Below are 16,404 nucleotides of genomic sequence, written 5' to 3' on the forward strand. Positions count from 1 at the left end.
GTTTTTTGTTTTGGGTAACATGGTCTCTTTTAAGCTTGTTTCCCTTCATCAACAATATTTATACTTATCTTTATATTAAAGGCTGAGATTCTAGGTTGCTAAAACAAAGCTGATGAATATTTTGAGCTGTATGCAAATACAGATCTGTCTTTAGGCTCTTGAGAAATGTAACTGACACCTCCTTATCTAATGAAGCAGTCACATGTTACATGAAAGCTGATGGCATAATAAAATTATGATGCTGTGAAATGCATTGTATTTTATGTAACTGGCTAACACGATAACCTATGATTTGCATTTCTCTGAAAAGGAAAAAAATAGGCTTCATGCTTGCACTCTTCTTAGGAAGAGGAGAGACCTTCAATTTCTATTTTATTAATTATACCATTTGACTCATATGCCATTCCTGGAACTAGGTGGAACATTCTTTCCAGTAATGTTAAATGAAGTCACTTCTATTTTCAACATCTTTAGACAGTACCTGTGAATTTTATTTGGTGTCTCCATATGCATGAAAAAGAACATGTATTTAGTGGGGCCATAATGGCAGGAATTTGGGACACTACTCAGCCAAATGAGCCAAATGGTCTCTAAAAGTAAAAGTCTGGATTCCCATATTTTGGAGAAAAAGCTCTAGCATATTTATTAAGAACGTTGAAAATTCCCCACGAAATATTTTAGGTTCCCTGAATGTCCCATTTTTCTCCCAGAAACATTCTGATTCATTTCTCTGGCAACATGTAATGCTCTAGATCAGGGCTGTCAAATTCTCAGCCCATGGGCCGGATGCGTCACACGCTGGCCACGCCCATGCCGTTTAGCGAAGGGGAAAAAAGTCCCGATACGTCATGTGACGACGCCGTCACCACATGAGTTTGACACTCCTGCTCTAGATCGTTTCTCAGCCTTAGTTGCTTTGAGATATGTGGATTTCAACTCCCAGAATTCCCCAGCCAACAGGATGTTAGCTTTAGGATAAAAAGAGAGAAGGGTGGGAGGAATAGCCACACAGATAGTTGCCTTATTATACATTATTTATATTTCTTTGCTGTTGCTTTGAATGAAATCCTTCTGGCTTTATGAGACTGATAACTTTTGGATGAAGAAACTAGTAGTTACGTAATTAATTACTGCTATTTTCTTTGAAATTAAAATGCAATGGCTCTTTTGTTAGTGTAACACATTTGAAAAAAATTCTGATTGCTTGTTATGCTCCCTCTATTGTTCCCAATCATGTATTGCAACATGCAAAAAAAAAATCCTATTATAATTATCTTACCACAGAAAATAACTTCAGACTAATTCTTTTTACTTTCCAGATATTTATTTCAGTTTGATAGATAGAAGAAGGGTTGCAAAGATAAATTTTACCTCCAATTTATAAACTCATCATCTCAACAGGACAAAGAAACTTACAAAATGACCATGTCTACAACCCTTTTTTGGAATATATATTTCATCTACCCATATGTTAGTAAATCATTGTCAGGCCTTGTAGACAGCTGAACCACTGATAATTACTTGTCTGATGCTTTAAATGTTACCTTTCTGCTGGTCTATTCAAAACTTGAATCGATGATGAAATCATTGAAACAATTTTAGGCATACTTGTAAATATCACAAACATTACTCTTTCACATCTTAATAGAAAAAATATTAAATTTTATTAATAAGCAATGAACATAGACATTTAAAATCCCAAACAGATGAAGCCTAGTTCTTTTAAGTTCCATAATGCAAAGCTCATAGAAAAAGCATTGCTATTTTGCCTTTTGTGATTTTAATGCTCACTAAAATTTGTTTCCCCGTTTCAGTGTAGAGCTTTCTCAATTATGTATTGTATATGACAGAAAAGTTTAAAAGATTTAAAAGAGACTAAAACATATGAAGAATGATTACAGGAACTGGGCATGGCTAGTCTAGTGAAGAGAAGGACCAGAGGAGACATGATAAAATTTAGCTTTCTCCTCTACCTATCACAAATCTCATATAATTCATTCTTCAAGATGCTTCTAGATACAATACTCATAGAGCTATTACTTAAAAGGTCACCATGCTGGGACATTGGCAATAGTCACCATCATGACTTTTTTAGCCTCTCTCCTTACTGATGTGCCTGTATGGGGCAGTTTTTTTCTGTCTTCTTCCTTAGCAGATATTGGGGGGGGGGGGGGGTGTTTAAGAAAAAAGGTAGGAAAATATAGAAATATTTGTATAATATATAACCTAATTCAAAACATCCATAATATGTGTAGTTAATATAGCCTGTGATATATTACATATACAGTATTTTCATTTAAATAACTTTGACCATCTTAGGTGCTGCTTCCAGAAATCTTGCTAAGAATTTCTCAAACTCATTGATTCAAAGTTCTATGATCTCAGCAGTTCAACTTTCTCCTCTCATCCATCTGGAATTCTCATATTCTTCTGCCAAGTTAGTGAATCATTTCTTTGCTCTGAGCTTACATTGCAGTCATTTATATGCAAAGTGACCTCTTTGAAAAAGCATGCTATAGAAATATTTAATCCGCTTACTAAACAAAAGCTCCTTTGCTAGTTGGTGGTTGCAGGTTGTTCTTCGAGGAGCTGCCCAAGATCAGCTAATAAGGAGTCAAACAAAATTTCATCTATCTCCTGAGACATGTTGCTTCTCATTTGTATCCAATTCGTAGTCTTATCAAGGCAGGCACCGGTATTTGTAGGTATCATGTTATTGTTTATATTTATTTATTTATTTATAATCAAATTTCTATACCGCCCTACTCCCGAAGGACTCAGGGCGGTGAACAGCCAAGATAAAATACAGATAATACAAATATTAAAAATCCCTTAAAATTATTAAATATTTTGGCCGAAACACAGATTAAAACACCCAATTTATAAAGTTGTTGTAATCCAGAGTACCAGAAGGCAGGAAAAAAGAAAATGGATACTTGGATAGAGATAAATATTTATCCATTCTCTTTTTTCCTTTAGAGCAGGGGTGTCAAACTCAAGGCCCGGGAACCAGATCTGGCCCGCAGATTGCTTAGATATGGCCCATGGGCCCGCCCTGGAAACAGCTAATGCCTACGGCACCTCTGCCAGCGAAAACAGAACTTGGGAGAGCTGCGCGGGGCCAGTCCGGGTTCCGTTTTCAGCTGCAACAGCCTCCTGTAGTCTTCTGCCAGCGAAAACGGAGCCCGGGGAGGCCATGAGCTCTGTTTTTGCTGGCAGAGGGCTGCAGGAGGCCGTTGTGGCCAAAAACAGAACCTAGTCGGGCCACACATGGGCTCCCCGAGCTCCTTTTTCACTGGCAGAGGGCTGCAGGAGGCCGTTGTTGCTGAAAATGGAACCTCGATGAGTGACATTGACCTAGCCCTGGCCACACCCCCAGCCCCCCTCAGGTCAAACACAACCCTGATGCGGCCCTCAATGAAGTTGAGGTTGACACCCCTAGTTAAGATTGACTTGTGAAGAATAGGCTAAAACCTAGTGCTGGCCCAGGTCACTTAGCACCATAGCCTGCTAAAACCTTGAATCCAAGGTGATCCCTCCTGATCTAGCACTCTGTAACTGATCTGCACAATCTGAGTCTCAGGGCCACTGAAAAATCTTAATTCCCTCTCTCAACTCCCTCCAGAAGTCACAACCAAATTGTAACTTCTAATGTGATATAAGAATACAATTGTTGAATACAAGCAGAGCATTTCCTTTTGTTCAGCTCCCACTTTGTCCTGGCCTTCTCTACTTTCTAAAGAATGTCCCCTGGCATATTACCCCAAAGCCAAGCATAGTTGTCATACTGGAAAATGTTACATTCTCCTGCTTTACTGGTCCCTTGCCAAGAGTGTGAGCTGCATCTTTCCTTCTGTTGATAAGGAAAAGCAGTGAGGTCTCCCCTGACTCCTGGTGACGTCATGGATTTGACCATGAGGTTTTCTTGGCAGTAAAATAGAAGAGGATTGCCATTGTCAAGAGTAAGATAGGTGACCTTGACAGAAATACATTAAGAAGAGGGGGCTAAAGCATTATTTATGCCCAGAATAATAAGATAACTTTAGGAAGCACCTGAAGATGACTCCCTAACGCCATAATTATAAGGAGGCGGAGGAAATATAACTCATCAGACTTGCAAAATTTTTGTTATTATAGCCTATTTTAATAAAAGTAGTTTAAACATCCTTGTGGAGTTGATTTCCTGGTCTGGTCTACCTACCTACTGTGTCTGCCATTTTATCAACATGCCTCAGATTTCTTGAGGTTTCCCAACTACTTTGATTAATATTTTGAGAACAGCCGGCAGCAGCCAAATGCAGCCAGGTACGGTTGGACACATTCCTGGTGCAGGTTTATTGCAAATGTTGGAGATTTCTGACTGACTAACCTCTGTAATCTCAGCAGCTAAATTAAGCCATTTTTCCAATATACAGTACATGCATGCAATATATGCATACATAAGCTCATGTTGGGTTAGAAGCAATTTAACCAGTTTTGGAGGTAGGAGAGCTTATTAGTTATGCTATTGACTTCCTGGTTAAACTAGTACTGAAGGCCAGGTGCGTTAACCTTGGTCCGGTGAAGGCCTGGTTAGTGAGGGCCAGTTATTTTAATATTTAATATTTATTTATTTAATAAAGACTCTCAGGTTGAACTATGCTTTAAAATGCTTCATAAAAGCTTAAACTGGAGTATTCAACTTCGGCAGCTTTAAGACTTGTGGACAATGGCTGGATGGATGGGGAATTCTGGGAGTTGATGTCTGCAAGTCTTAAAGTTGCCAAGCTTGGGCAATCCTGGCTTAAACAGAAGCTTTTTGTAAAGATTCAGTAAGGCAATAACTTAGATTAGATAAATGGAAGCTTGCCAGCAGAAGCTAAACCACAGTTAAGAATCACCTTTGATGCTTGCTAGAAACTAGTGAAGGCAGAAACCACATAGAGGAGGCATTGCTTTAATGGAAAGATGTGGTCTGAAAACAATTTTTTAAGTGTTGCAAGGGGCCCATTACTAAGACTAAGGTGACATATAGTTTACAGCTATGGGCATAAATCCAGGCAGGTCTGGAGGTCATTAGCATACTAAAAACTCAAACCCTAATATTAAAATAAGCAATTCACAGTTCATGCTGATCGTGCTAAGAATGTTCTGGAGAATATGTGAGTGTGTGTGTGTATCCCACACTGAGGAAGTGGTAAATAACCAATGAGTGAGATTGTAATGTGGGGCTTCTTTGTAAAAAAAGTATAAAAAGCTTGAGGTAAACCCGATTTAGTGTGCCTATGCCTTTTTTGCTGAAGTTTACTGTAACTGTTAGCTGAGGAGCCCTTCTGTGCAGAAATAGTTTTTGAATTCTACTTTCCTCAAGTCTACATGAATTGTTGGTTTCATCACGCTTGGTAAATGAATAATAAATGTGGTTTATGGCCATCAGTACCAACTCAGACAGAGACCAGACAAAGTTATTGCTAGAGGGAGGTACTGCTCCAAATGCCTGCCTTGTTTTTTCCTGCACTGATATCTAAATTACACCTTTCTCATCACTGATATGTACATAACAGTGTCATGATAAAAATCAGATAGCAGTCCCAGGAAATTCAAGGCAGATCTATGAAATGCTTGAAACAACCTAAAGCCAGTTAAAATTAGACCTGTGCAGAGATTTGAAGGGCAAAATGAAATTCAGGGAAATGCAGGCAGGTGTATAGCATCTAACGAGAACATCTTAAAGGGGCTGCAAGGCCAGACAAACCTAGAAGAAGATGTTTCCAATGGGTTCTATGAACATGTCTCAAATCCTATTTTGTTCTTTAGACCTCAACATGGGTTAATATAGTTCATATATTAAAATTGTTAAGCAGAATTGTTACCTTATGCATACATTTCTTTTCAATGCCTAGACTTACCAAAGCTGTCCTTGAAAAGCATCAGCTTCTCAGACTTGCATTTCATAGTATTGTTATAATAAAACAAGGCTAAAATAAAGAGTGTGTTGAAATGAAAATAAAAAAGACAAGTTTCAAAAAGGGATGCCAAAGGGAAATTACACACACACACAGAGTATATAGAACATAACATATTAATATGATATGATATATATTAGAAAAAGACTGAGAATTGAAATATTGGTGACTTAAAAGTAGGGTTTCTAGGACTGAGTAAGTGATTACGTGCCATCAAATTGGTGCTGACTGTTAGTAACCACATGAATAGACTTTCTTCAAGAGATATGTCCACAACCTGACCCTTCAGCTCTTCCTGAATAGTTCACCCATTGCTGCTGTAATCAAGTCCATCCATCTTACTATTGGTTTTCTTCTTTGTTTTCCTTTCATCTTAGATGAGAGCTTAGATCTAAGTAAGCAAAACGTAATTTCTGTCATTTGTGCCTCACATGGAAACTTTGGATTGATTTGTTTGTCGATCCATTTCTTTGTTTCCTTGGCTATCCGTGGTACGCTTACTGATCTTCTCCAACATCAACATTCAAACCCACCAGTATTCTTTTTATCTTGCTTCTTCAAAGTCCAATTTTTATTTCTATAGAGTATCCAGGGCAAAATCATTGCCTGCAAGTTGTATTCTTGAGAATCCTAATATATTTCCCAAAAGTCTACCAACATTTTGCTTTGTAATGAATACCACAACCTATATCAATTCTTGTGTTGACGCCATCCTCCTCCCCCGGAATCTATTGTTCTGGTTCTGGTTGTTGCTGTTGCTTCTACTCTTTCTTCATACTGTACTAAGATTGCTAGATATATTCCTTGGTTGAGTCTACATGTCCAGATTGGATCTATAATTGTGTGCTCAAATTACTAAAGTAATAATTTATTAATTATGTGCAGCATGCATGTTAAAAAGAGGCATGGTTGTGGACTCAGCTTTTTTGACACACACACACACCATAGAACCTCCTGGTTGGTGTTACTGAGGGCAAGCAAAACTAATTCAGAAGGAAGAAAAGCTCTTTCAGCACAGCAGTATCTTCAAGCTTGAACTGATGATTCTGCTAGGGTTGACCACCAATGGTGGTCCAAGGTTCCTCAGCCTGAAAGTGGTCTCCCAAATCAGACCTTCATGTATCTTTCATTTCCTTGTTTTTCCTTTCTTCCTCTTCTCTTCCCCGAAGTTCTTTGAAGAAATGATCATGTTGCGACAGAATCTTGCTCCATCGCTATATTAACCCTTTAAAAGATGCATACTTCTTTCATGGACTAAGACTGGAAAGTATATGTACAAGCTTGTAAAGTTAAGAAAGACTCCTGTTTGTGCCTTTTAATTAGCTTCATGAGTCAAATTGATTTCCTAATGTCTAAAGTATCGGCTGACTCACAGTCATTGGGCAAAACAAGGTAAGTCACAGCATTTAAAATATAGTCTCCTGTGATAAAGTGTGTGTTAATGCAAACATTTTAAGACTACTGGTAGTTAGCAGGAAAAAAAGAGTAAGTGTAAAGCTATGAAAGTTCCTTTCCTCCCACTAAGGCGTGCCTAATTTCTTTTGTCCAACAAGGAAGAACATTAGAGCAAACTGGACTCCAGAATCTTAGAATGAATCAAGAAAACAAACAAATAGATGTTTGGGTAAGTCTTTGCAATTTTTATGATGCTGTCAGAATTCTTTTTTTTTTTTGTAAATACAGATTACCATATTTAATATTATTTACCACTTCCCATTAATAGAAACAATATTGCTTTGAAAATGTAATTCCACTGTTTGATCAAGGGTTCTTTTGTGTGTATGAAAAGTAGTAATAATTTGGGAATACTGCAAAAGAGAACAGAAGCTACTAAGATTGTGTGAAGGAAAGTGAAAGGGGTTGGAAGAATAAGATAGATAGACAGACGATAGATAGATAGATAGATAGATAGATAGATAGATAGATAGATAGATAGATAACTTTTATTATCATTTTTAGTTGAACAAATGTATATGCAGTAAACCTCTCACTATTAGGTTCCGATTCATCATTATTCTATGTTGATTATGGGCATTATTCTATGAATGTAAGCTATTCGGAGAAATTATTTTTAAATATTTAGCGTACCATTTATACACTCCTCTTTAGGGGGGGAATTGTTGAGTTTGTTATTTTAAAGTGGAAGACGTTCAACTATTTCAATTGTAGTATTTGTATTACAAGAAAAAAAATAGGAAGCATTTTAGTTTGTTAGACTGCTGGTTTTGAGCTCATACGATGTCTTTCTATTGTTAGCTACCCATGGTGACAGTTGCATGCATTCACATCTTTCATGTGGCTGAATACTTCTTTTGATTTCTTTTTATAAAAGCACCAGGTGGTGGCCAATAGTTCTTTTGTTCAGATTACTTCTTCTTACACTAAAATCTGTTGGGAGGAGTTTACAGAGAAAAAGCACTGCATGTGAAAGATACAGCAGAAGTTTCCGTTTGTATGCTTTGTTGGTACAAATGCCGCAGTAATGAACTTAATAATCTCCAATTTTTCTTCATTGCTATTGTCTTCTGTTATTGTGCATTACTAGAACCTGAGATTATTGTTAGCTATCTCAACAGGGATGCATCCTTACAAAGGATATGCCTTCTCCAATCTTGGGCTCTCCAGTCATGGGGACTATAAATCCCAGGATACTGGAGAATAATAATTTGGGACCAATTGGAATATATGGTGCTAAATAGTTACCTTAAAGAGGAGCTTTTTATTCATTTCAAGAATAGACCACCAGCAGATGATCATCTAAGCTTAATGGGATAGATATTGATGCCCACAAGAATACAAAAAAAGGTCAATTTGCATCTAAAACTATAATGGAAATAAAAGCACTGAACCTGTGTGGTTAGTTATTGAAGGAATCCAAAGGATCGTGGGAAAAGATTCCATTTCCACTTCCCCATCTCTAATCCATATTTTCCTAAAAGACCACCAAAATAAAGACTCAATTCTAGGAAAAGTTGTGAAATTGTTTATAATTCATTTAGAATTTTTAGGAGTACTCTTAAATCTCTGTCGTTTGCTTCTGCAAGACTCACAGCGTTGGTCAATAATTTTGCCATATGCCCTTTCGTAATTCTTTCAGTGTGAGCTTTCTGCTGAACATTATGGCCTAAGAAACAGCCTAGCATCTTTTCCAACACTGATACCCAATTAAACATATTCTTCTTGTGCATGGATCTTTGCCTTAGGACCCCATTCCACTCCTAGTTTAATTTCTTGTGAAATAATATGCTTTCGAGAAGAAAGCATGAAATTGCCCTGCCACCACATATATTAATAAGGAAGGCTATTGTGAAATAGTCTTCCTTATTAATATACAGCTGACAAACTGTACTCAATAAGTAGTCCCTTACAGTACTACATTGATATGGAGGGAAGTAAGCAGTGACAGTACGGCTGAGAAACCATACTCAATGAGTAGTCCTTAACGATACTACATCTACATGGAAGGAAGGAAGCAGTGGGGTACCACAAGGTTTCGTCTTAGGCCCAGTACTGTTCAATATCTTCATAAATGATTTAGATGAGGGATTAGAAGGGGAACATATCAAATTTGCAGATGATACTAAGCTGGCAGGAATAGCCAACACCCCAGATGTTAAGCTCAAGATCCAGATGGATCTTGACAGACTTGAACACTGGGCCTTAACTAACAAAATGAAATTAAATGTAGAGAAAAGTAAAGTCTTACACTTAGTCAAGAAAAACCAAAAATACACATATAGTTTGGGTGAAACCAGGCTTAATAGGTGTGAGAGGGATCTTGGAGTCTTAGTGGACAACCAGTTAAATATGAGCCAACAGTGTGCAATGGCAGCCAAAAAAGCCAATGCAATCCTAAATTGCATTAACAGAAGGATTCAATCAAGATCACGTGAGACACTAATACCACTCTAAAAAGTCTTAGTAAGACCACACCTAGAATACTGCATCCAGTTTTGGTCACCACACTATAAAAAAGATGTTGAGACTCTAGAAAAAGTGCAGAGAAGAGCAACCAGGATGATTAGGGGACTGGAGGCTAAAACATATGAAGAATGGTTACAGGAACTGTGCATGACTAAGTCTAGTGAAGAGAAGGACCAGGGGAGACATGATAGCAGTGTTCCAATACTTGAGGGGCTGTCACAGAGAGGAAGGGGTCAAGCTATTTTCCAAAGCACCTAAAGGCCAGACAAAGAATAATGGATGGAAACTGACCAAGGAGAGATTCAACCTAGAAATAAGGAGAAATTTACTGACAGTGAGAATAATCAACCAATGGAACAGTTTGCCTTCAGAAGTTGTGGGAGCTTCATCACTGGAGGGTTTTAAGAAGAGATTGGACTGCCATCTGTCAGAAATGGTGTACGTCTCCTGCTTGGGCTGGGGGTTGGACTAGATGACCTACATGGTCCCTTCCAACTCTGTTATTCTGTTCTGTTCTGAAATGTCAATGCATTTTAAGATGTAGATGCTATAACTGATAGTGTTTTGATAGTTGCCAAAAGTATCTTTTTTTTCATGATCAATTCGGGCTCTCCATTTGATAGTGCTGTTTGTGATACAGAAATGTTTATGTTATTCAGAACATTATAGGATACACTCTAGTTTAGGAACATCTTCTATTTGGATGCCTGCCACGTTTGAGCATATATGATACCTTTTTATTGATAATGTCAAAAGACATATTTCTTTGTGCATAGAATATAAATACCTATGAAGTGTCTAGGCCAGATCATCTGACACATTTTTGTATTACATGAAGACAGACCTGTGCTTTAAAATATGAGAAAAGATCCAAACTCATTTCAGGAAACAAATTCAGATTAGATATCCCTTCCATGTTTTCCAAAGTATGCAGATCAAAAATGCATGAATGTTTTTCTAATGGGTGATTCAGTGTCCTGGAGATTTCAAGATTTCAGGTTATGGATATTGGTGAGAAACTAATGGTGTGGACTACTCATGAGGTCCAATACAAGTGAATTGTAACGCATCTTTTTTCTTATAATGCTATTACCCTCCCCTTCCAAATTGTCCCGATCCTGCATCTTTCTTCACTAATAGACTCACACTCTTGATAGGCTTAAATGGACTCTGGGGTATGTAGAAGACAGGAAAACCTGGAGGAACATTGTCCATAGGGTCGCGATGGGTTGGATATGACTTTGCGACTAACAACAACTTGACGGGCTACCACATCTTTATTTGATAGGCTATTTGAAGTGTGGTTGAGTCAACAAAGGATGCATAACAATCTGTTCCCCAACATAATTGGGCTCTCAAAAGCCCACCAAAACAATGATGCTTCCAATATAATTGGAAGATTTGGGCAAATGGAATTCTGAAAACATAGAAGCAGAGAATGGACCTACTGTACATGTGCTTTCTTGTCTTCTGTTCATTTGTTTCAAAACAACTGCCAGTCAAAGATCTGAGATTTTGTTTTTAGGCAAGGTATATTCAAAGAAAATTAATATCTTGTGCAATTCAGATAACATTAACCCAACCCCTGAGAAAATGTGGTATTTTGTACTTTTGCACATTCAAAGGACGCTTGCTATTCTGCTATTTCCTTCCATAGAGGTAAAATAATTTATAAGCACTCACCGGTTTTCCACTGTTGGTCAACCGAGAAATAAGATGTTGGGTTGGTTAACACTCCGTCCTGGATTTGAGGACACAAAATACATACAAAAAAAGTGAATCCTCTTTATTTTGATAATGATTATAACTTTATTACTTCAAATATATAAGTGAGCTTCCCAGACTGTTAGTTATAGTCACATGATGAAAAAACACAATTTTCTATACAATCAGCATTTAGAAACTGCACAGGAACATGCTGGTTTCTCGGTGAACATCAGAATAGTATGATACAGAACTCAAATAATATAATGTATGTAGGAAGAACTCACGATGTATTACTTTGGTTGATGACTGAGTTAAAGGATATCCTTTCTTCCATTATAGCTTTAAAGCTTTAAAAAGTAAATAATTTAGGTGGCTAGACTCTTTGCTTCATTATCTAGCTGTTCAACTGTTGTCCAACTTTCCTGACACTGGTGTCTCCTACAACAGCACACTGATGATGGGAATTGTAGTCTAATAACCCTGGAGGCAGGGGTGAAATTCAAAATTTTTTCCTACCGGTTCGGTGGGCGTGGCAGGGGAAGGATATTGCAAAATCTCCATTCCCACCCCATTCTGGGGCCAGCCAGAGGTGGTATTTGCCGGTTCTCTGAACTATTCAAAATTTCTGCTACCGGTTCTCCAGAACCTGTTTGAATCTGCTGGATTTCACCCCTGCCTGGAGGTGTAAAATTAGGTATGGTAGCCCTACACTATCCTCTCATCTTTTAATAAATCATCTGATTTTTCCCTCCACCTCCATATAAAAGCATTTCTTCCTTCCATCAGGGATTTCCTAACCTAACCATCTACTAGAAAGCCATTTGTCCAGAATAATATAGAGTCTCCTGCTTGAGTACGGGGTTGGACTGCAAGATTTCCAAGGTCTCTTCCAACCAGTGGTGGGTTCCTCCCGGTTCAGTCCGGTTCGGCCGAGCCGGTAGCGGTGACGATATGACGTCACTGAACCGGTTCTCCCCCCCCACCCATCCACGTTATTCTTACCTTTTATTTGGTCCCGCCCCCAATCTATTGCTGCCTCCTGAGTCCCAGCTGATGACTAGAGGGAAAAAAACTGTTTAAACTCTTGCCGCGGGGCTTCAAAGGGCCGTCCTACAGCTGCTCAGTGTTAAAAGCAAACAAATGAGTCGGGTCGTAAGTGCAAGGACTTGGTCGTAAGTGCGAGGACCTTCCAGAAATGACACTGACCAGCTAGCCATGCCCACCTAGTCACATGACCTCCAAGCCACACCCACAAAATAAGCCACGCCCACAGAACCGGTAGTAAAAAAAATTAGAACCCACCCCTGCTTCCAACCCTATTATTCTACAATCTACCTTCACTGTCATCCAAACAGTCCCCCCATCCTACTTTGACTCTCAAGAAATTTTCAAAAAAGAAGATTGGGGGTGAGGCATATAAAAAATTATCTGTAGAAAGAAAGGGCAAGTTCTAGGTTTTACATAACTGAGCATCTGTTCAAACAGTGACATTTGAGAAGTTGCTGGTCTTTAAAGAAACTAATTACATACAAAGAGTTTTCTAAATTATCTGAAATTCTGCATAGACGCCCTACTCGAGAGAGGGAACAAGCATGACCTACATCTAAATCTATCAAATGAAAGCAGTGCCCATTAGAACAAAGATCCATTTCATCTTTCTATCGCCGCTGTTAAAAGATCACAGATTTAGATTCCCAACCTGATGCCCACTAGATATGCAGAATTACTATGTGGATCATCTCCAAACAAGGACAGCATTGCCTGGGAATAATTGACTCATATTGCTGCCCAACCCAATTCATTTGAAGGGAACCAGGTTGAGGGAAGTAAGATTAAAACTAAGAAAAGAAATGTGAGGTTAGAGTTGAGGATACTCAATTAATAATTAAGTTGTCTATCAAATAAGTGTAGCCTTAATTGATCTAAACCAACTTAATTTTTCTGCCTTTGTTTTTAGATGAAATTATTTCCTTCTTTTTATATCACCTGTTCTTGCCCACTATGGGCACAACACCATTGGGTTTGGACCATTCTCTTGCTTGTCTGCCCATTACAGCAAATCTGATACTTCCATTTCCCCTTTTTCTGGGATGCCTAGTTGCCTTTCCCACCTCAAAAGACCCTCTCCTCAGTTTCTGCTTTCACTAGAAGAGCTTCCCTTTCCTCCGTCCCAGATCACACCACCTTACACCTAAATGATAAATTCTGGAAATCTGAACAGAAGTCATCTGAGCTCACCATGAAGTGGCGGGATCTGCCTGCGCGTGAGCCTGTTCCAGATCTTTCCTCCACGCTACCTCTTTGCAATTCCTCTCGGCAAACAGCATGCTTCCCGGCATGCAGTCTTGACAAACTAGTAAGGAGGCTAATTTTAGGTTACTTCATCACAGGGCCGTGAAAAGATAAGGTGTCCTTTCCAAACCGGTAGCTTTGTCACTGCTGTTTTTCAGAAGACCTGGGGCCCCACCTTGCTCTGCCATTGGGCGGCGCTTGATAGTTTGTAGAAATACACCTAAGCATACAATACTTGTCATCTGCCCTAGAGGTCAGGAAATAAGGGGACTTCTTTGGTCTTTGTAGAGACTTCATGCCCAGTTTCAATATTTTTACTTTCATACTAACTAGACAGCCATACTGTGTTCCCCTGAAAATAAGACCCTGACTTATATTTTTTTGAACCCTGAAATAAGTGCTTGGCCTTATTGCCATGCGCTTAAAAGCCTGATTAGGTTTATTATCAGGGGATGTCTTATTTTGGGAGAAACAGGGTAGTTTGATCCTCCTTCAGGGGTGTCCTCACAGTATGGTCAAAAATTCAAGATGGGGACCACAATGTTGGGATTGTGGCCACTGTATTGTTGAACATTTGATCAAACTCCCAGATGGTCCTGATATGATCTTATGCATTACAGGAAGTCCTCAACTTACAACTATTTGTTTACTGACCGTTCAAAATTACAACAGCATTGAAAAAAGTGATTTTGTTGTTTTTCACACTTGCAGCATCCCTGTGGTCACTTGATCAAAATTTGGACATTTGACAACTGCGTCAATTTATGACAGTTGCAGTATCCCAAGGTCTCCTTTTGTGACCTTCTGATAAGCAATGTGAATAGGGAAGCCAGATTCACTTAACAACCGTGTTACTAACTTAACAACTACTGTGATTCACTTAATGACCGTGGCAAGTCCATAAAATGGGGCAAAACTCACTTATCAACCGCCTTGTTTAGCAACATAAATTTTGGGCTCAATTGTGGTGGTAAATCGAGGACCACCTGTATAAGCCATGCCTGCACTCTGTATATCTCTGTGTTTATATTTATGTGTGTTTAAGAAAGTGTACTTATTCATCAAATTTCCAAACTGTCCAAATCAATTTGGGTGGTTTCACAAGATTAAAAGACAACATTATGAATAAAACAAATATTATATAAAAGTACAAGGATAGGAAGGGAACAACAACAACAACAACAAAAAAAAAACAACACAGAAGCTATCATTGCATCACTCCATCTAAAAGGGACATGCCCAAACAACCTCAGCTAAATCTTGGAGAGAGAACCAAGTTTTGAAGGTAGGCAAGAGGGCAGAGGAAGAATCTGGATCCAGGGACCAGTGCACTAAAAGTAGCACCTCTATGACCAAAATAAGCAAACAACAGCAAAATATGCATATACATCAGGCATGGGGGAAAATCCATATAAAATCTTTACAACTTCAAATGATTTATTTAGAAATACATGCATTGCATATACATTTGCTTATAAAATCATGTTTAGCATCTTGCATTCAAAAATATAATTATTTTTATAATTATAGTTTTTTCAGCAGGTAGCAGCACTAGGCAACCTCACCTGGCTTTCAAAGTTAAGCAGAATTGGGCTTGATTAGTATTTGGATGACAGACCTCTAGGGCAGTGTTTGTCAACATTAGCAACTTTTAACTTCAACTCCCAGATTTCCCCAGTCAGCCATGGAATTCTGGGAGTTGAAGTTCACATATCTTATAGTTGACAAGGTTGATGGACACTGCTCTAGGGCAGGGGTGTCAAACTCAGCGTCATCATGTGACATATTGCGACTCCCCCCTTCGCTAAACTGGATGTGAGCGTGGCCAGTGCATGATGTATCTGGCTCGCGGGCCACGAGTTTGACAGCCCTGCTCTAGGGAATTCCATGACTGTGGACCATATTGGGAAGGTGAAAAATATTTCTGAAGAAATCAGGAATAAATCGCTTTTGTGTATTGCTGCTTGTGTCCCTGTAGTTCCCAGGAACCAAACTCAAGTTGAGTTTTTTCTGGCACATTTTCTGACATGGAGGAAATAAATAAATGTCTATGGAGATTCTCAGTCATAAACATTTATTCATAAACATTTATCTACTTCCTCCATGTCAGAAAATGTGTCAGAAAAAGTTCAATGGTCGTAAGTGTGAAAAACAGTCATAAGTTACTTTTTTCAGTACGGTTATAACTTCAAACAATCACTAAATGAATTATTGTAAGTCGAGGATTACCACTATATCTATATCTCTAACTCAAGTTTATAATATTTCTGAAATATGATTTTGAGCATTAAATCTGAAAATGAAAGGAAATGGTAAGCAATTTTGTCGGTTACAAAGAATGTTATCACAATGTATTGGTCCTTAAAAATGAAAAATAAATTGTATTCACATCTACCCTTAGGAATCTCACTGGGTGACTTACTGCGTAGTAAGTTGCTTCTTTGCAGCCCTACCTATTTCACAGTGTTGCTATTGCTAAAAATAGAGGAAGGAAAGCTATGTTCACTGCCATGAATCTGTGGACAGAAATGTACAC

The 16,404-nt window shown here is 38.4% G+C and overlaps 1 protein-coding gene across 1 annotated transcript in view; it reads right to left on the reverse strand.

Annotated features, from left to right (window-relative positions):
- Window positions 1-13,889, reverse strand: part of MYPN (myopalladin) — a 101,246-nt gene extending 87,357 nt beyond the window's left edge. Inside the window, exons 1-2 of the mRNA XM_070946342.1 lie at window positions 13,815-13,889; window positions 11,553-11,610 (exon numbers count right to left, since the gene is read on the reverse strand). The gene's annotated coding sequence lies outside the window, so the exon portion shown is untranslated. The remainder of the gene's footprint in view (window positions 1-11,552; window positions 11,611-13,814) is intronic.
- Between the last annotated feature and the right edge of the window lie 2,515 nt (window positions 13,890-16,404).

This window comes from Pituophis catenifer, unplaced genomic scaffold (assembly GCF_029215685.1).
Source record: "Pituophis catenifer annectens isolate HBS135680 unplaced genomic scaffold, rPitCat1.0.hap2 SCAF_6, whole genome shotgun sequence".
Classification (NCBI taxonomy): domain Eukaryota; kingdom Metazoa; phylum Chordata; class Lepidosauria; order Squamata; family Colubridae; genus Pituophis; species Pituophis catenifer.